This window comes from Pongo abelii, chromosome 1, assembly GCF_028885655.2.
Source record: "Pongo abelii isolate AG06213 chromosome 1, NHGRI_mPonAbe1-v2.0_pri, whole genome shotgun sequence".
Lineage (NCBI taxonomy): Eukaryota > Metazoa > Chordata > Mammalia > Primates > Hominidae > Pongo > Pongo abelii.
In genome coordinates, this window is record NC_071985.2 from 196911752 (window position 1) to 196933774 (window position 22023).

Below are 22023 nucleotides of genomic sequence, written 5' to 3' on the forward strand. Positions count from 1 at the left end.
TGCATCCAGGCAAGCTTCCTGGAGGAGGCTGTTGGCAATGGCCAGCTGCAGTCCTGAGGCCAACCCAGAACTCTAAATTAATAATGTTCTTGTTAAGGCAGAGAGGACTGCCACAGCCTGGACCCCTGAGATCCATGAGCCCAGGAGGCCTGAGTCACAGCCTCTGCTTACCTGTTCCTAGATCCGAGCTGCTGCCTCAGTTTCCCATTGGGCCTGGAGTCCGTCACGAGCCCCCATGTTCCTGCTGTGAATGACACAGAGCCACAGAGTTGAAGGAATCCAGAATATTAATGACTTGTTTCAGGAGCACCTGCTTATACAAAACTCAGTGCCCTTTTGAACGATGGCCCCCACTGCCTTGCCTCCCCTGCCCCTGGCTCAACCCCTCCGTTTAGCCCAGCCCTACCTCACCTCGTCCCCTCATCTCTCCTCATCCTCCTGGCGGCAGAGCCCCAGCCAGAGAGAAGAGCAGACGGACTTGAAGGATGGAGGGCAGCCCAGAACAAGCAGGCACAGAGGAAAAGCACGGTGAGTCCCTCCTTCCCCTCCCAGGCCTTGGCGCTGCCCTACAAATGCCACCCCTTCTGACTGATAGCAGGAAATTGGTCCCCGCTAAGCCTATCGCAGGAGGACTGATAAATCCTCATGGAGAGGGAAGCAAGATGCGGGGAGGGGAGCAAGATGGAGCGAGGGGAGGGCTTAACGGGGGGAGGGGCACAACACCCTCTTACTGGGGCCAGGGGCTTATGGGGCTGATGGGGAGGGGAGAGGCCCTGCTCTACTAAGATAGGCACCCCCATCACCCCAGTCCTCAGAGCCTCCCCCTCTTCCTCTACCAGGACTGTGGTGGGGATAGTGACAAGCAGATAGCCAGCTCCTATGCCTCTCTTCATAATTATGAGCATTCCCTTACCCTCTCCACACACTAAAGTCCTTTGCATCCTTCATGGCCTAGCTGGCATCCCCACCTCCTCCCAGAGCCCTTCCCACATCCTGCAGTGGGATGCTAGCTCCACTACTGAGCACTTGCTGTGCACCAAGCCTGATGCCAACCATTTTATATAACAGTATCTCATCAACCCTCCCAACTCCCTAAGAAGCAGGAATTGTTACACCCATTCCACAGATGAGAAAGTGAAGCTCCAAGAGGTTAAGTGACTCATGCAAGGACATACAGCTGGTACATAGGTGGAAAGACCAGGCTTTGAGCCAGGCCTATCTGAGTGCATCACCCTGACCTTCTCCTGCCCTTGGTCTCTTATCAGCACCTTTAGCCTCTGTTATAAACCCTGGACCCTGGACATAGACTTATGTTTACAAGTTGTCATGTCTCTGTCTGCCTCCCTCATTACACGGTGAGTTTTTCAAGGATGGGGCCATGTTTCACATCACCCACACCCCAAAGCCCCAGAGGCCAGTTTGAATATTCACATCATAGGTGTCATTCCTTCTTTGTTGGAGTGGATCTGACCTAGGACAACAGGGGTCAGCACAGGGCAGAGATTGCAGGTGCACACGGCCTCCGCCTAGCCTCCACCCTCCCCAATAGAGCAGGAACTTCCCCCGCCCTCAGCACTCCCCCAACCTCCGTCTTGGTGCCTGCTAAACGTTCCTCCTGGCTTCACTGAGACTCTCCTTACAGTGTTCCAAAATCTCCACAAGCCTTTGCATTTTAAGCAGACACAGTTGTATCAGATTTCGCCCGTCTTTCCAGCAGCTCAGCTCTTCCCAAATTTGATGAACTGATCTCAGCTAGATAAATCGCATCAGCTGTCGGCTTTGCTGAGACTCAGGGAATGACATTTCCCTGGTTTGCTCAGGTTTAATGCAAAGGCGCCGTTCCTGCTGCAAACCTTCAAGGCCAGGTGAGATGAATAAAGAGTTTTATACAAATGGTCCCACTCCACCAATCTAGGCTGTCCCAGCTAGCTCCTTAGTCCCTGTGGTTTCTGGAAGGCTGGGAACCTGCAGACAGCTGACTGGGGAGGGCATGCCAGGGGATGCAGCCTCCTCTCTCGGCTTGATGGTAATTGGCAGCATTTCTATGCATTTCCATGTGGGATTATGCCATAAATTTACTGGGCTCCAAATAGGGTTGTTCCCAGCAGAGACTGCAGTAGGGGAGTGGGGACAGGGTGATAGGGGAGTCCCCCCAGACTCTATGCCTAAGCATCTTTAGACACCCCCAACCCCTTCACCACAAAACTGTACTTCTCCCCAATCCCATAGGAGGCCTTGTTGCTGGCTGATTCTCCAAAGGGTGGGGGTGGGGGTAAGGATGGGGGTAGGGGTGGCAGCCTGAGGATCTGCAGCCCAATCAGAGGAGCAGAGGGGCCCCAGGTGGAACAAGGAGGGGTGGAGGCTCCAGGCACGAGGTGATGGCACACAGATAAGGCAACACCTGACAGGCTGTTCAAATCCTCAGACTGGACCCAAAGGATGGCCCAGTAGTGGGGGCACTGCTATTCCCTGGCTGCTCAGCTGGCCAGGGCACTGTCCTTGCCACAAGACCCAGAGCTGGGGGCACTAGGCAAGCAAAACACCAGGACAGAGGAAGGTTGAAAGCCTGATGTTTCCCTGCAATTTGGCTCCATTAGAAATAGTGACTTGTGAGAAAGGGAGGAGTAATCGGCCTTGTGGGGACCCCTAGAGATGAAGAGGCTGTGTGAGCACAGACACAACACGGCACTCACACATAGGCACCTTCACAGTCGCTGAAACCCGCACGCACAAGCACACCCCCTCGCACTCCCACAACACACCCTCAGCACACACTCGTGTGCTCACATGTGCACACATGAGCACAAAGACAAACTTAGCAAGGACCTGTGTTTCGTCTCTGATGAGTTTAGGTTTTTTAAATGCAGATTTTTTGCAAAACTAATTAAGAGGAAGCCCAGAGTAAAGCTAATGAGCTATGCAAATATCCTGGCATCAACCCCACTGGTGAGGTTCGGGATGTCTTCAGTCAGTCAGAGGAAAGAGGCCCCCATCATGCCCAGGGTTCTCTGTAGCAGGGAGATTCAGTATAGGCCTTGCAGCCCCCTCCCTCGGAGGAGCCCCCAGCTGGGAAGGAGGGGGAACCATGTAGAAGGCGTAGCAGTTCTCACATTTCAGCATCAGTATCGCCTGGAGGGGAGGGCTGGCCCCAATGCCTGAGCTTGATTCACGAGGTCTGGGATGCAGCCTGAGAATCTGCATTTCTGAAAAGCTCCCAGTGGATGCTGCTGGTCCAGGTCCTACTCTCTGAGAACCTCTGTCTTCAAGGCTTCTAATTGCAGCCTCTTTCTAAAAACATGCCTACCTGGGACTTGTGTTCACAGGGTTTGTGTGAACAAGGGGCTGGCACCAAAGACTCTGCAGACCCTACCCTTGATAAGAAAGGGCCTATCCCATCAAAAAGGATTCAGACCCTTCCAGGAGTCCAGTGAGCATAGAGACCCTCCACTCTTGCCTTCATGGCCCATCCCCACAGCAGCTGAAGCTCATCCACAGCCATTAGCTCATCTGAACTTACACAGCCCTGGCAGCCTGGGATCCCCCTTCAACCGATGAGGAAACTAAGGCTCAGAGAAGTAAAATAATGTGCCTAAGGTAATCCAAGGAGAGCTGGGATCTTCACTGAAGTCTTTAGCTCTCCTTTCCAATGAGCTCCCTGCTTTGTCTTACAGAAAGACAACACGTACAATGAATTTCTCTGGAGGGTTCGGAGAGCATAAGGATGAAATACACCCCCAATCCCCTAAACACGTGGCATGAGTAGCATGAAGCCCAAGGAACACAGCTCCCAGCTCTTCCCACTTTGTCCCTCTAAGACCCAGGATGAACTGTAGAGGAAAATCCCAACTCCCCACCACCTGCCGCCAGGCCGTGGAGTCACCGTTGCGCACATACGCCAGGGAGGGAAGCTGATACGGAGTCAGCACAGAACCTGCTCAGCAAACCCAGGCAATTTCCCCTCCAACCACCTAACTCGCCCTCCAATGACCCACCCTGCCCACCACATGTGTGAGGCATTGATCTCTTCCATCCTAACATCTGCCTGCAGAATGCGGCTGTCACCAGGGCCAGCAGAGCAGGCCAGCAGGGCAGCGATGGGGCTGACAGGAGGGCACTCAGACAAGACTCATCTCTGCGGTTCTGAGACTCCCTCAGATGGATGTCAGTTGCCCATAGAACTGACCTGGGGACAGCAGACAAGGGAGAGAAAACCACCCCCTCCTCACCTGCTCCCTCAGCCGTGCCTCCAGCCTGAGCTTGGCGGGAACCCAAGTTCCTCCATGTGTAAGTTCATTATTATTGGCTGGTCGAGTCAATGACTGCAGTGAATTTGGCTGGGCTGAGGCAGGAGACATGAAAGAACTTGAGCTCCATGAACATGACTGAGCCTACAGAATTGCCATCCATGCTCCCCACACATCAGACCTTTTCAGGGCCAGACTTCTGAACATGGGTGCCTGCAAACAAGGATTTTGGCTTACCGTGTATTGAATACCCACAGCCTGCCAAGCACCTCATATGCACAATCGCCAGTCTTTACAATAACCCTGCAGCATCAGTGGTTTTATAATCTCTAATTTACAGGTAAGGAAACAGCCCCAAAGAGAGGAAGTGACTTGCAAAAGCTCACACAGCGAGTAACTGAGCCAGAATTTGAACCTATGTCATTTTTTACTTCAAAGCTTGTATTTTCCTACTTTGCCCCACTTGCCTCATGAATTGTCTTCCTCAAGAACTTCTATTCCTCTTTCAAGACCCGATGTTACAGTGTTACTTCCTACGCAAAGCCCTCCCTGGTTTTCTCTCTCTCCCCCTCACCCAGGCAGAGTTAGTCATTTGCGCTAGTATTCTAAATGAAGTTTTGATTTAGTGGGTGGCGTTTGACTGGAGGGCCTAGGAATGTGTGCATTTTGTTCTGTTAATTATCCCTCCTTAAACTAAACACCTAAGGAAAAACAGCAGAATGGCCACTCATTCTTAGCTGGGTCAATGTCCAGTGTCCTAACCCTACATCTAAACCTCACCACATTAGTGGCCGTAGTGGTTTTTTAAAATGTCCAGCCAGGCGCAGTGGCTCACACCTCTAATCCCAGCACTTTGGGAGGCCAAGGCAGGCAGATCACAAGGTCAAGAGACCAAGACCATCCTGGCCAACATGGCAAAACCCTGTCTCTACTAAAAATACAAAAATTAGCTGGGCATGGTAGCACACGCCTGTAATCCCAGCTACTCGGGAGGCTGATGCAGGAGAACCACTTGAACTCGGGAGGCTGATGCAGGAGAATCACTTGAACCCGGGAGGCGGAGGTTGCAATGAGCCGAGATGGCACCACTGCACTCCAGCCTGGACAACAGAGATAGACTCCATCTCAAAAAAAAAAAAAAAAAAAAAAAAAAAAGTCCAAGAAATCCTTGCTATTCCTTCCTTCAAGAGACGGAGCCAGCCAGGCACAGTGGCTCACACCTGCAATCCCAGCACTTTGGGAGGCTGAGGTGGGTGGATCACTTGAGCCCAGGAGTTCAAGACCGGCCTGGGTAACACGGCAACACTCTGTCTCTACAGAAAAACCTGGGCATGGTGGCACACACCTATAGTCTCAGCTACTTCGGAGACTGAGGTGGGAGGATCACTTGAGCCCAAGAGGTCAAGGCTGCAGTCAGCCATGATCGGGCCACTGACTCCAGCCTGGGTAACAGAACAAGACCTTGTCTCAAAAAAAAAAAAAAAAAAAAATAGAGCCAGATTTCCTTCCCCTTGAGAGTAGGCTGGACTTAGTGACTTGCTTCTAATGAATACAATGAAGTGACATTGACAGTGAGCCACTTCAGAGACTAGGTCACAAAAGGCACTGTGGCTTCCTCCTCACTCATTCCCTCTGGATCGCTTGCTCTGGGAGAAGTTAACTGACATGTCATAAGTACTTTTAAGTATCAAGAGGCTTGTGTAACAAGGAACTAAGGCCTCCTCCCAATAGCCAGTGAGGACTGTGGCCTCCTGCCCACAGCCATGTGAGTGAGCTGTCTTGGAAGCAGATCTTCCAGCCCCAGCTGATGTCCTGACTGCAACCACATGACAGGCCTGGGCCCAGGGCCACACCAGCTAAGCCAGGGCTTCCCAACCTTCTGGCCTGTTAGGAACCGGGCCACACAGCAGGAGGTGAGCGGCAGGCAAGTGAGCCAAGCCTCATCTGTATTCACAGCCACTCTCCATCATTCACATGACTGCCTGAGCTCCATCTCTTGTCAGACCAGCAGTGGCATTAGATTCTCATAGGAACACAAACCCTATTGTGAACTGAGCTTGCAAGGGATCTAGGTTGCACACTCCTTATGAAAATCTAATGCCTGATGATCTGTCACTGTCTCCCATCACCCCCAGATAGGACTGTCTAGTTGCAGGAAAACAAGCTTAGGGCTCCCACTGATTCTACATTACGGTGAGTTGTAGAATTATTTCATTATATATTACAATGTAATAACAGAAATAAAGTGCACAATAAATGTAATGCAGTTGAATCATCCCAAAACCATCTCCCCAACCTATCTGTGGGAAAATTGTCTTCCACGAAACCAGTCCCTGGTGCCAAAAAGTTTGGAGACCACTAAGCTAAGCCATTCCCAAATTAATGAACCCCAGAAGGCTGTAAGAGAAAAAAAAGTTTACTGTTTCAAGGCCACCAATTTTGGGGTCATTTGTCTTGCAGAATAGACAACTAAAACAGTGGCCAAGCCCCAAATAACGGAGACTCTGTAGGAGAATTGTTTGAAAAGAAAGTGAGGCTTGGCTGGGCATGGTGGCTCACACCCATAATCCCAGCACTTTGGGAGGCCGAGGTAGGCGGATCATGGGGTCAAGAGATCAAGACCATCCTGGCCAACATGGTGAAACCCCGCCTCTACTAAAAATACAAAAAGTAGCTGGGCGTGGTGGCCTGTAGAGCCAGCTACTTGGGAGGCTGAGGCAGAAGAATCGCTTGAACCCAGGAGGCGGAGGTTGCAGTGAGCCGAGATCGCACCACTGCACCCCAGCCTGGCGACAGAGCAAGACTCCATCTCAAAAAAAAAAAAAGTGAGGCTCGATGCCTGGCGCCAGCCTCAGTTCCAGGATTTCTACATGGGTTAGGGTTGACATCTCAATCAGAACAGGCAGCTGGAGGACTTATTCTGAAGGCACGTTTGAATAATAAGCACACATTTTGATTTCAAATTTTATTCCATGCCACTTCAGAGGGGAAATGCTGATGGAGATGGGGGGTGCTGAAGTTCCCCCAAAGCCACCCTATAATGCTGACACTGCTCGGCTCAGCTTTTAATCCCGCCATGAGGACCAGAAGAGAGAGTTTGTACCATGCACCTGGCCTCCCATTTACAGGAACCCTACCTACTAGTAAGCTGGACACAGCATGTGAGTCTAGTTGAGCCAGCACTTCTTTCGGGGAGGTCATGTTGGGGATAGGACATGTTCTCCCCCCACGGTTCTCTCTCCATGGTTCCCCACTCCACTGTTCCTTATTCCATCCACTGTCATTGTGTCCTTTCTCCTCATCCAGGCCCATGTCTTACCCACCTGCATGTCCTCAGTGTCCAGCCCAGAGCCTGGCCCGATGGAGAAGAGACAGTGAGGGCAGATTTCAGGGGATGGGGATCAAGAGATCTGGGTAAGAGGTGGAGAATCCTTCTAAGAAGTCAGAACCAGCATCTTCAAAGGCCACGTGCGGAGAAGGACAGAGAACAGACTGGGGATCAACATGGTTGGAGAGGATAGGTCGGAAGCAAGCAGGGCCTTTAGGCAATGAAAAGCACATGCTCTCTATCCCTGTAGCTGGGAGTGGCACCATCAGATTCATGTTGTGGAGATCGCAGTGGCTTTTTGTAGGAAATAGATCAGAAAATGGCTGGGGGATGCAGGGAGACCCGAACACTTCTGCATGTCCCAGTCAAGGCCAGGAGAGAACCAGGGGCCAGGAGTCGCACAACAATGTGAATATATTTAATGCCACTCTATCAAACACTTAAAAATGTTACATTTTATGTTATGTATATTTTACCACAATTAAAAAATAAGCTCCTAGACTCTGGAGCCCGCCAGACCACCGTATTACTAGCCAGCTAACTTTTTGTAGAGACAGAATGTTGTCATGTTGCCCGGGCTGGTCTCAACCTCCTGAACTCAAGCAATCCACCCACCTTGGCCTCCCAAAGCACTGGGATTACAGACTACAGTAACAGAGGCTCACCCAAAGTCTAATCTGGAAGGAGGCTCTCCAGGCAGCAGGACAGGGTGGCTGGACCAAGCTGTCCAGTCCTTCCGTGAGGTTCCCCTTCTCCTCCTAACCTTGCTCTTAGGTTCCCTCTGCTTCACCACACAAGCCCCAAAGAGCTCCACCTGCAGAGCCTGGTCCTCCTGCAGTTCCCCGATATTCACTGTTCAGTGATCGTAAACAACAGGGGCAAGGCACAAGCAGCAGAGGCAAGTGCAACCCATCCTTTCCCAAGGATGCACGGCCTCTCCGACGGCTGCAAAGCACTGGCCCTGCAAAGCACAGGACCCCAGGTTCTGGCCTGCTGCTAATAAGGATAACAGCCAACTCACAAATCATGTGATACATTCTTAACACTGCACATATATTAACTCATTTTATCCCCTCAGCAGCCCTTAAGATAGGTATTATTAAGGTATCCATTTGACAGATGAGATAACCAAATCACAGAGAGGCCCAGCAACTTGCCCAACATCACACAGCTTGTTTGTGAGACAGCTGGGATTCAAATACAGTAGTCTGGTTGCTCCAGAGTCTAGAATCTTATTTTTTAAATGTGGTAAAATATACATAACATAAAATGTATCATTTTAGGTGTTTGATACAGTGGCATTAAATAGATTCACACTGTTGTACAGCTGTCACTACCATTTATCTCCAGAACTTTCCCATCATCCCAAAGTGAAACACATATTCACATATTCACTAAACAATGGCGCGCCACTCCTCCCTCCCCCCAGCCCCTGGTAACCTCTATTCCACTTTCTGTCTCTATGAATTTGACTGCTCTAGGCACTTCATTGAAGTGGAATCATACAGTACTTGTCCTTTTGTGTCTGGCTTATTTCACTCAGCATAATATCCTCAAGGTTCATCTATATTGCCACATGTGTCAGAATTTCCTCCTTTTCGAAGTTAAATAACACTTTATTGTATGTCTGCACCACATTTTGTTTTTTCCATTCATCTGTTAATGGACATTTGCTTCTATCTTTTAGCTGTTGCAAATAATGCTTCTATGAACATGGGTATACAAATATCTACTCCAGTTCCTGCTTTCAAATCAAAAGATATATACCCAGAAGCAGAGTTCAGAGTCTTAATGACCGTGTCCAACTGTCCCTAAACAGTGGACATTGCAATCAAGGCAAAGAAAGGCACCCCTCTGTACCCAATCTACTCACCAGAGCTGGTTTTCCTCCCAGTTCTGGTTTCCACTCTACATAAACCCCTGTCTCCAGCTTAAACCTTCCTTCCTAACTCCAGACTTTTGTCTACAACTGCCTCCTGGACATTTTCACCCCTGTGTCTCGAATGCATCTCAAACTCGACATGCCCAAATTAGAATTTTTCACTCCTCTCTCCATCTGAGCATGTGCTCCTCCTCTTGCTTCGCCATCTCAGCCACTGGCACTTCCAACAAGCCAGAATCCAGAACCAAAACCCGGCAGTCATCCTGGACACCTCCCTCTCCTACCCTCATATGTGCCACCCACCACCAATGCTTGTCAATTCTAACCTCAAAATAGCCCTTGAATTCTCTTTACTTCTCTCCATCTTCACCACTTCCCACCACTGGGCCAAGCCAACACCACCCTTGCCTGGACCATTGCATCGGCCTCCTCTCTGATTTTTTTTGCATCCACTATTTGCAGCCTGACAACCAGCTCTCAGCACAGCAGCCATAATCACATGGCAACTCTCCCTGCCTTCTGTTGCCTGTAGGAGTCCCAAGCCTTTGTCATGACCCAGAAGGCCCCAAAGATCTGGTACCTGCCACTTTTTCAGTCTCCTCCCTGGCCTTCTTGCAGTTTCTCCAAGAAACTTGCTCTGTTACACGTCAGAGTCTTTTCACATACTGTTGCCTCTTCCTTAACACTCTTCCTCCCCACACACCCATCTGCTATACCCCTTTGCCTAGCCAATTCCTACTCATTCTTTAGGCCTCAGCCTGAATGTTACTTCCTCGAAGAAGCCCTTCTTAACCTTTGCCCCCCACAAGCTAAATGAGGACCCTTAACATCTCATACAACCCTGACTTCTTTGCCTTCATAGAAACTATCAAATTATGATAATGTAATTATTAGACTATCCTATAATTATTATTTCTTCCCTGTCTTTTCCACATAACTACCAGCTCCAGGAATGCAGATTCTTTGCCTGTTTTGTTCCTCACTGTATCTCCAACATCAATGCTCAAAAAAATATGTTTTGAATGACTGTTATTGCACACCCAAGTGCCCGACATCAGAAATGACCTCCAACTATGAGTAAATTCCACCACCACCATTCTGCCTTAACAGGTGCATGGCTTCTTACCAAAATACACAGCATCAGGCCCACACAGGTGCCTGGTGACATGCACACATATGCACACACACTTTGGTGGCAGGCACACATACACACGCACACACACTTGCACAGGCACAGGAGACACGCTGTCACACACAGCCATACACAGGCATATGGAGCCACTTGGCCATACACAGCACACACAGCCATGTGGTTCTCCCCAGTCCCACACACTCACATTCATAGGCATGCATGTGCGTGAATATATGTAATCACCCACAGAGAACCACGCAGGACAGTCATGCATTGTTACATGGGTGGTCATGCACCCACAGCCATAGTCACACATTCACATGTAGACACTGGTACACATGTGCCCCCACCTGTAACACACAGTGCCACTCATACCATCTCACACCCATAGACACAGCCTGCGCATACAGGATGGCACGCCTCACCCACTCACTCTCCTAGATCCCCACATGCATTTGTACACACATAGCCAGGCCAGCTGGTTTCGGGTGATGTCTGGGAGGTAGTTTCTAGGAACCTGAGGACTAAAACAACCCTTCTCAGCTCTTTTTATGTTTGGTTGTTTTCTTTCGCGACACTTTCAGAAGCCTTCTGCCTCCTTCCAGCACATTCTGCTCCTTCCCTTGCCTGTCTGCTCAGCAGCCCAGTTCATCCAGCTCCCGGTTGTAGGTTCGAGGCTGGAGCGGATGGACGTGAAAGGCATAGCCAAGCATGGATAGGACCCACTCAGCAGAACTGTTTACTACTCCACACCCACTGGTAATTATTGTTTTTTTATACATTTCCATATAAAATTACTCATTTTGATTCCTTGGGAAGAATTCAAATCAGAAAAGCCCACAAACAATTAAACTGGATGGATAATGTGGAGCCACTGTCATTTATCTGGATGTGAGCACTTCTCACCCCAGAAAACATGGATGTAATTACACCCAGGAGCCTTATGTGGGAGGTGGGGGTGCTGGAAGAACTGAAATCAGACAGGGACCCAAGTGCCTGTGAGAGAGAGAGAGAGAGATGTTCTTGCTCTGAGTGTGTATCTAAGCATGTGTTTGTGGTGTGTGTGTATCTGAGCATGTGTGTTTGTGGTGTGTGCGTGCTGATGTGAATATGTGTCTACTCCAGTTGTCTGTTGCTGCGTAACTACTCCAAAATTAAGTGGCTAAAGCATCAATCATTTAATCATAGCTCATGGTTTTGTGGATCGGAGATCCAAGATGGGCTTGGCTGGAAAATTCTCATGTGTTCTATGGAGTGTCAATAGAAGTGGCAATATTCAGTTGGAGAATTGTATAGTCTGGAGGGTCCAAGCTGGCTTTGCTCACACTTCCAGTGCCTTGGCAGAGATGAGGAAACCTGGACTCAGCCAGAACTTTCAACTAGAACACCTGAGCATGCCCTCTCCAGCAGGACAGTCTGATGACTTTTTGCATGGTGGCTTTCCTAATGGAATAGAAGCTACAAGGCTTCTTATCGCCCAGCCTTGGGCATCTCTGAGCCCAGCCCAGATTCATGGAGAGGGGAATTAGACTCCACCTTTCAACCGGAAAAGTGGTGGAAATTTTGCAGCCATCTTTAATCTACCACAGTGTGTATCACACTGACAGTATAACCCTGGATTTGAGAGGGTGTTAGAGATGGGTTTGAATCCCAGTACCTCCATTCACAAGCCATGTGGCTTTGGGCAACCTAAATAACTTCTCTGAGCCTCAGTTTCCTGATCTGTCAAATGCTGTTGTTGTGAGCCTTGTATACATAAAGTTCAGTATACATAAAGTCTATACTAAACTTTATGTATACGGCTTGTATACATAAAGTTCAGTCATCAACAGCATTTAGTGAGCACCTACTATATGCTAGGTGCCCCATGCATGTGCATCTCCTCCTGCTTTCCCCTGCCCTCCTGCCCTGGGGCCACACCTTAGGAGACCCTTAGGATGGGGATGGATAGGAAAGACAGACCCTCCCTTGAGGCGCTGACAGCCTTCTGCAGTCACGTCAGGACCCAACCCACAGCAACCTGCCTCTGCCAGCCTCCTGGTAATCCTGTCTACACCAGCACCAAGGCCCAAGGTGAGCCCAGGAGCCTCCACCATCTGCTGCAGCTGGGCTGGCTAGAGGCAGCTTCCTCAGCTCAGGAGAATTCCTGGCTAACAATGGCGTTAATTTTTCATGTGTTTGTTTGATTTTCTGCAGCAAATGAGGAATGTTGGAACAACATCTGGAGCTGCCCCAGGCTGAGATATGCAGAGCACAGTGGCAGCGATGACAGCTCAGAATACAGCCCTCTCATGTTGTGCACATCCACACCCATAAACATACGCAGACTGTGTACACACAACTATGTCGGCATGCACATGCACACACATATGCTACATAGATGCTCCTGCAATATACAAACACATCAAACCTATAAATGTGTCTGCATGCATATAAACGTGTGTCTGCATGCATATAAACGTGTGTTTCTGCACATGCCTTCACACGCGTAAACCTATACACCTGTGGGCACACCTACATACATATACACACACACAGACCCATAAACACACACGCATGGATACACAAACTTGCACACACATACACTAACACAGCCACATCACCAGGACCAGGCGAAGGACTCCTGGTTCTGGGTAGGGTTTGGGAAGGCCACAGCTCCAAGGAGGCTCCTGCAAACCCAGATTCTCTGTGCCAGACTCAGGCCAGTGACAGCCAGGCTTGATTGACAGCCTGCAGCAGGAGCCCAGCTTCCTCAGGTTCTACTGCTCCCAACCTGCCAGGAGCCTTGCCATGGCCCCTCCCTGTCCTGGAGCCCACTCACCACACACCATGCTGGAGACCAGTCACCTCCCTCCTCCCCCATAATTCTTTCCCCAATTGTAAAATGAGAGGATCACCAGACAACAACACCTGGGGACCCACCAGCAGGACCCCCTCTACCAGGACCCCCTGTGCCATCAAGCTCAGCTCACGTCAGGGCCCATGGCCATGTCTGTATGTAGCTGTGTGTCTGCGCATGTTTGTGTGCCTGGGTGCACCTGCACCTGTGTGTTTATGTTCGTGTATCTGTGCTGCCCATGTCTGCCGTGGCATTCAGTGAAGGTCTGCACATCTATCTACATGCATCTGTGAGTGTCTGGGTATCTGTGACTCTATGCATATCTGTTACCTGCATTTGTGTGTCTGTGCATTTCTGTGTCTGGGTTTGTGTATTTCTGGATCATCATTTCTGTGGGTGTTCTTATACATTTGTGTGAATCTACAAAGCTGTGTATATTGGAGCATGTCTGCATATGTATGTCTCTATGCTTTTGTACCTATGTGTGTCTGCACCTGTGTATCTTTGTCTATGTGTGTGTGTGTGAGCATAGCTGCATATATGTCACTGTGTGTGTGAGTATGTGTGAGCATGGCTGTGTATGTCAGTGTATATGTGTGTGTGTGCACAGCTGTCTGTATGTCAGTGTGTGTCTGTGTATGTCGGTGTGTGTCTGTGTCTGTGTGATGACTACATTAGTGCCTGTGTATGTCAGTGTATCTGTGTGTGTGTCAGTGTGTGTATGTATGGCTGTGAGTACGTCAGTGTGTCTGTGTGTATGTCAGTGTGTCTGTGTGTGTCAGTGTACCTGTGTGTATGTCTCTGTGTGTATGAGTATGTCTGTGTGTGTCAGGGTGCATCTGTGTCTGTGTGAGTGTGTCTGTGTGTATGTTAGTGTGTCTGCCTGAGTGTTGATGCATATGTGTATGCCTGTGTGTATGTCAGTGTGTCTGTGTGTGTGTGTCAGTGTACCTGTGTGTATGTCACTGTGTGTATCGGTATGTCCGGGTGTGTGTGTTGGTGTGTGCCTGTGTCTGTGTGGTGAGTCTGTGCATACGCCAGTGTGTTCGCCTGTGCAGATGTCACTGTATCAGTGTGTCCATGTGTGTGTATGTTGGTGTGTGTCTGTGTCTGCATGAGTGTGTCTGTGCATATGTCATTGTGTCCATTTGTGCGGATGTCTGGGGTCAGGATGACGGCAAGAGACAGATCAGTATCTGGGCTCGAGCACTTGTTTCTCTTCTGCTCTAGCTCCATCCAGCTGAGGCCACCCAGCCCGGTGGATGGGAAGGGGGCAGCCAGAGAGAAGAAAACCTCCCCAGACTGGAAGTGGACCTCTGCCCAGCTGGGCCCTGTGGCCGCAGAGGCAGAAAGGCACAGGGGCAGGGTCTGTCTGAGTCCCCTGCTATAGCCTGGCCATCTACAGACCCTTCGATCCCCACAGGTAGCAGGTGGGCAGCCTCTGGGGCCAGTGGGCAATGGGGAAAACCTCATACTTTTGTTCTCTGTGTGCCACAGCGGTGTCCTCCGTGGGTCTCCTCGCTGCTCCCTCTGCTGGGGGCATGTATCTTGACTTTCCCTTGTTCTCTCTCCCTCTGCACGTAGGTGTGTGTCATTGATCAACTTTACGTCTCTCTCTCACTCACTATTTCTCTGTCAGTGTGTGTGTATCCATGTCTCACACACAAACACGACCCACAGACTATTGATCTCTTTGTCCTACTCACACTCCTTGTAAAACGCCCTGTCGCACACATTTGATCGGGCCTCCGTCACTGTCTCTTTCTGTCCCTGGCCCCTTCATCCTTCCCCTCCTAGTGCTGGCAAGGGCAGGAGCCTCTCCTAACAGCGGCATGAAAGGGTTTTGGATGGGTAGAAACAGAACCTGAAGGACACGCACGGGATTTTTTTAAAGCAGAGTGTTATCAGATATACGAGTGTTTTATGAAACCCCAGGACAGGACCAGAACCCAGCCTCAAAAGGACTGCAAAGCTGATGCGAGCCCTGACCTTCTCCCTCTGTCTTCTTTCTATTTCCCCTTCCTTCTCTTTCAGCTTCTCCATGCACAGGTCTAACCAAAGATGGCTGCCTCCACTCCTGAGCTTAGAGTGCCTCAGTTCAAAGAGCACCCCAGACTGACCAGTATCAATCATTTCCAAGACTGGGAGAGAAATCTGAGTGACCACACTTGAGTCAGTTGTCCAAGCTGATCCAATCAGCAATGAATGGCAGTGGGGGTGGAGTCATGCAGAAACCTACCCTTCAGGTATGCCTGGCATTTCTCGGACAAACAAGTCTAAAGGACAAAGGTCAGCGTCGGGCTGGTGAGCCCGAGCTAGCAAGGTGTGGTGTCCTGCTGGACTCAGATGTGAAGGCCTGGAACTCAAGAATGCAGCTGACGGTGGGTCAGTCTGTGTCAGAGTCATCATAATGTGGGTGATGCTAAAGCTACAGGAACCATGGGATCACCAGGGCTGAGGATGGAACCTGGGGGAGCGCACTTTATGAGCCCCATCCCCAAGAGCACCCTTAGTTCCTCATTAGACTCGTACCCTCCACAGTTTAGAGAAGCCTTGGATGCTGCCCCCCAAAGCCCCATTCTCACCTGGCTGCCTCCATCCTAGCATTTGGCGCCCACCCTCCCATACCCTGCCCGTAACAGCATCTCTTCCCCATTGAAGACTGCGGTCCACAGAGTCTTCTGGCTTCATTCAGCCCCTCATCTCCATCTACCCCAGCCCCACCCTCCTGCATATCACCATCTAAGAAATCTCCCAGATTGGGGACCACAGATAAGTGGGTTGAAACAGTCACTCGTGCCCTCCCAGGCAGGTGATCCTGTTAATGGGATCTAGAGCCCCAAACCATGGCGAGAATGAGAAGAAAGGCTTCTCGCATTCAGAGGTCCAATCACTGAATATCCTTGCCTTAGATGAAACAAAACGGTGACAGACTCAGGGTCCTTCTTACAGCTAGGAGCACAAACACATTGGTTCAGGTCCCTCCACCATACATGCTTCAAGACAGACAAAGACCTCTCGGTCTCAGAATCCCTAAAAGCAAGCTGACTGACAGAAAACTTTCAATGTATCCCTGAGAGCACTTACTTTAAAACACATGCTTTCTCCAGCATTGGGTTAAGAACTGTGTTCACTGCTTTGCCATGAATCATTCTGGCAACTGATAATAATAATTATTATAACTGATATTTAATGAGCACTTACTATGTACCAGGCATTGTGCTAAGCACTCTGCAAGCATTATCTTACTGAATGCTCACAGCTGCCCTGTGGGTAGGTTTTATTATACCCATTTTTTGATAAGAAAACAAAATCAAAGGTTAGGTAACTTGCCTAAGGACGGCCAGGATTCAAGTAGAAAATCTGTCCAAATTGAAAGGCAAAACCCTGGACCAGGACATGCATATGTGGCTGAGACAATAGTTAGGGACAACTACACATTACTGAATAACCCACCCTCTGTTGTGAGCAGCTGACAACTATAGGTACTGAAAAGACAGAAGCTACCCAATCCCTACAAGAACAGACAAGTTCCAAGATTAATCCAGAGCCTGCCCTTACCTATTCAATGATTCTACACAATCTTCTTCCCTGCTTTACACTTTTTGTTTCCAACTGAACTATAAGCCCCTAGAGGGCAGGACCTGTGTTGTCTTTTTCACCCACATTCCCAAGGCTGCACAAAGAATTTAATACAGACTTTCTGCATGGTTTTCTACTGGTTGGTTAAGTGGGTGATGGGTTGGTTGCTTGGATGGTTGGTTGGACCAATTAGTCAATATTGGTTAGCTAGTTGCATGCTGTCAGAGTGTGGGGTGAGGTAGGGGTTTTCCCTGAGTGGCAAACCTACCATGTAAAACCCAGTGGGGGTTCTCTTTGGTTTCCAAAAAAAAACTCTCCCAGGGAATAAAGAAACCTTCAAATGCTTCTCCCTTCCCTTTTTCCCTCCCTCTGCCCAGCCAAGCCAGAGCTTGCGAGGACCAAGGAGGTGCTCCTTTCCCATCATCAGCCCCAATGAAGAGGACCCAGTCCCTGGGAGGAGCATTGAATAGCCCGTTATGGTCACCCTTGGGAAGCACACAGGTAACTGCCATCCTTGATTGATTGTGTAGGTCATTGGGTGGCTACCTAAAGGCTAGGATGCTGCAGTGTGGAGAATAAGGAGCCCAGTGCTTCAGAGCAGCTCATTTCATCCTGCCCAGGAAAAAGGTCATGTGCTCTGATATGAGTAATTAATTTTCTCCGAGCCGCGTTGAAAAGGTTAACCTGATTTATAGGACGCAATTGAGTGTAGAATGGGTTGTGTATCTTGTAAAAGGCCCGTTCCAGCCTCTGAGTCTATAGACTCACCCGTGGCTGGGCATCAGCTGTTTTATTCCTTTATGTAGAATCCAGGTGAAAATCCCAAAGAGATCCCCACTGACCAGGAAGTTGCTTCCTGAGCTCCAAACCCTAGGGGTCATTGGAGCATGCCGAGGAGGGTGTCTCCTGCTCCTGTCACAACCCCCAACTCGACAGCAGCCTCAGCCTTTATCTCCATACAATTCAGGGCCCAGGGAGAAATGCCGTGCACTAAACTTAAGTTCTGAGTTCAAGGTCAGGCTCCTCCACTGACTCTCTGGGATTGGTACTGGGCTATACACTTTCCCCATCTCCAAAATGGGATGAAGAATCCTTGCCCCGTCTCCTTCCCTCTCATCAATTACTAGCTGTGTGAACTTGGGCAAATTACCTAACCTTTCTGTGCCTCAGTTTTCTCATCTGTAAAATGGTAATAATAATAGTAACTATGTCATAGGATGGTTATGAGGATTACATGAATTAATATTTGTAAAGAACTTAGAACAGTAGCTAGGCCACACGATATGGTGCATAAGGCGTTTGTTAAATAAATTAATAAAGTCTGGATGTCCTCAGCAGGGTGTCAAGCAAAGCCAGCACCTTGTCAGCACTGTCACCTGAAGCTTAGCTGCTGGTTGAGGTGGACACCAATGGTCCTAGGGCTCAAAGGATATATTGAACCGTGTTAGAAAGGAACAGATGGGGAATGGGGGTGTTATGGCCACAAGTTTTTTCTTTCATGTATCTATTCTTCATCCATGATGTAAGCTCTGCTCCCCAGAGTCGGCCAGGACTCCACCCATCAAGCCCACAGATGCTAGTCTAGCACCACCTAGTGGAAAGACTGCAGTCCGCACGTGGGTGGCCTCCAGGCCCCTTCTGGCAGAGGGAAGAAGAGTGAAGTTGCTTGGACTTACCCACCAGTCAGGCACTAGAGGAAGGAAAAAAGAAAAACACTCCACCAGAAACCTCCCTGAGAAACTGACCCAGCTGAGAGCTCTCCACTTCGTGCCCCTGCAGTATATGGTGGTGTAGTATTTTGCAGAAGTTCGGTGTTATGCAGGTCGGCTGCATGTATCACACACGTGCACATCTATAGGATTACCAATTAAGTGAGTTAATATGTATGAACTTAGGCCAGTGCCTGGCACATAGAAAGCATTCAATAAATGTTTGTCTTCATTATGATTATGTGTATAATATGTGCATATACCTGTGCCTGAATATTCATGTAAATGTGGATGTATAGATTGTTTGCATGCCTCTGTGTTTATGTGTGTGTGTGTATGTACCTAAGAATGCATATGTGCTTATGTCTGTATACATATTTATGTATGTAAATATGAGTATAGTGAGTGTGGTGTACATGTAAATGGAAGTATATGAATGTCTGCATGTATATACACCTATGTACATGTGGATATCTTTGGGTATATTTGTGACTTTCACTGAATGGAATTCCTGCGCATTAGTTTTCTACTGCTGCATAGCAAATCACCGTGACTTAGCTGAAAACTACACCCAGTTATTATCTTACAATTTCTGTGGGTTAGGAGTCCAGACGCAGCCTAGCTGGTCCTCTGCTTAGGGTCTCACAGGCTACAGTTAAGGTGTTGGCCAGGATTACAATAAAATTTGAGGCCTAGGGTCCTCTTCCAAGCTTACATGGTTGTTGGCAGATCATGTTTCCTTATAGCTGTAGCCCTCGTGGCAGGTTTTACAAGGGCAGCAGAAGATACTCTCTCTCTGACCTCCAGAGCCTCTTTTAAGGGCTCATCTGATTAGGCCAGGCCCGCCCAGGAGAATGTCCCTCTTGATTAACTCAAAGTCAAATGATCAGGAACTTCAATTTTATCTGAAAAATTCTTTCACCTTTGCCATAAAGCATAACCTAGTCACAAGCGTAATATCCCATCATTTTCACAGGTCCCACCCACACTTAAGGGGAGGAGATTATACAGGACGTGTACACAAGGGGGTAGGACTCTTGGGAACCATCTTAGAATTCTGCCCTCCACACTGTATATCATATATATAATATACACTGTGCATTATATAATATATACCGTGTATTATATATAATATACACTGTGCATTATATAATATACACTGCATATTACATACATAATATACACCGCATATTATATACATAATGTACATCGCATATTATATAATGTACACCACATATAATATATATAATGTACACCTCATATTATATATAATATACACCACATATTATATATAATATACACCACATATTATATATATAACCGTATATTATATATAATATACACCATACATTACATATATAATATACACCGTACATTATATATATAATATACACCATACATTATATATATAATATACACCGTACATTATATATATAATATACACCATACATTATATATATTATATATATATATAATACACATATGTCTGGGTCTATATGTACATGTGGTTGTATATTGGGGTGCATATATGCATGTGTGTATGTCCATGAGTGTGCTTTTCTGTGGGCTGTTTTCTTCCCAATGGAATTGCAGGTTCCTTAAATAAAGATTGGGGCCCCTGAAGTCCAGAACTCCATCAGACCAAGGACTTTTTAATGTAAGGATTTCAGCTCTCCTGCTGATGGGGAGTTTCCCAAGATGGGGTCCTGTACTCTCCAACACATACCACATGCAGCATCTGGTCTGCATCTCAGAGGTGCTGAGTTATTGTACATGGCTCACATGCACATGTATGTGCGTGTACACACGCGCGAACACACACACTGATATGACTCACTCCAAGGCAAGATCAGCCTGACTAGGGACAGATCTCACTCCTGCTCTGGAAGAAGCCACCCCCTGGCATCTCCCAACCCCAACCTGCCATGAGATTACAAAGTCACTGCTCTCTCCAAAAGGAGATCTGATGGCTGAGACACCTCTGCCCCCCAAGTTGGGCTGAGGTCCTGTTTGGGACCCAAATGGCCTTGCAATCAGGTAATGAGCTTACAGGCCTCATACCAACATTATCCAAATGGAATATTAGCCCAGGAGATGCTGAGGCCAAGATGAACTGTGGCTAGAAAGTTGCCTACGGCCAAATAAGTCTGTGAAACCCTGCCTGCTTCAGCCCTCCTTGGAATTTTGCATTATAGATGAGCAGAGCAAAGGCTCTGAGAAGGCCTGCAAGAAAGCAGGGCAAGAATAACATTTAGCACAGACACAGATGGTAAACAGATGCCCGCTATTACTAGCTCCAGGTCTGCAGTTGTTGCAGAGAAACTGGCCTCTCCAGACTGTTTTCCAGCCAAGAGTCTATGCCTCAATGGACAACAGAGGTGAGATGGCTCCTGCCGTGAAGGTGGAGGGGAGGAGAATGTTCCAGCTCCTCCAGGGACAGACAGGAAGAGTGCAGCAGCTGAGCTGAACCAACAGAAATACTTCGAGCTAATTTCTTGTGTGCAGAGAATAAATCTGAGGGTGGAGCTGTGAGCCAGAGCTGGGGTGGGGGGTCAGGATGCAGAAACCACATCTGTGCATCTCCCCGTCGCCCCGCATTTCATATTTACTTCTGTTGATGAGATTTCGTTATGCTCGATTACAATTCATAGACTCGTGTTTCCAGATTTTATGCACCAAAATGCTCTGATTTACAGATTCACCCTAAGCCTGACGCCAGCCCCTCAAGGTGCTGCTGCTAAGCATGGGCACTGAGGCTTGTCCTGGGGTCACCCGGGAGCCTCATTTCTGGGTACCGTGGCTTCTGAAGAGCCTCAGGAGGCCGTGCCTGAGAGAAGGCCTCTTGGAGTCTATGCAGGGAATGTAGAGGGGTGGGGACGGATACCAACATTCATATCTTGCATGGGGCAGAGGAGCAACGGGACTGTGGGAGTGGCCTCTGGCAGCCAGGGATAGGCCCACGCTGACCCTGCACCTCACCCTCCTCTCCTTTGAGCCCCTCCCCAACAAACCTCCACCAACAGAACCAGGAACCTTCCACAGCAGAGTGTGGGTCAGCTGGCCCAGGAATAGAAGCAGGTCTCTGAGCCCCCATTCATCACCCAGAAATGCTCCCATCCACCACTGTACAGCCCCATCTGGAGGGGATGTGAAAGAGCAGCCACTTACTGGGGTGGGCCAGCCTAGCTCAGCCAGCCCTGTGCCCAGGAATGGTGCACTGCCGCTTGGCCTTGTCTCTACACATGCTCCCCTCCCTAGTGTGTGTGTGTGTGTATGTGTTTCACACATGCACACACGCGTTTCTCTG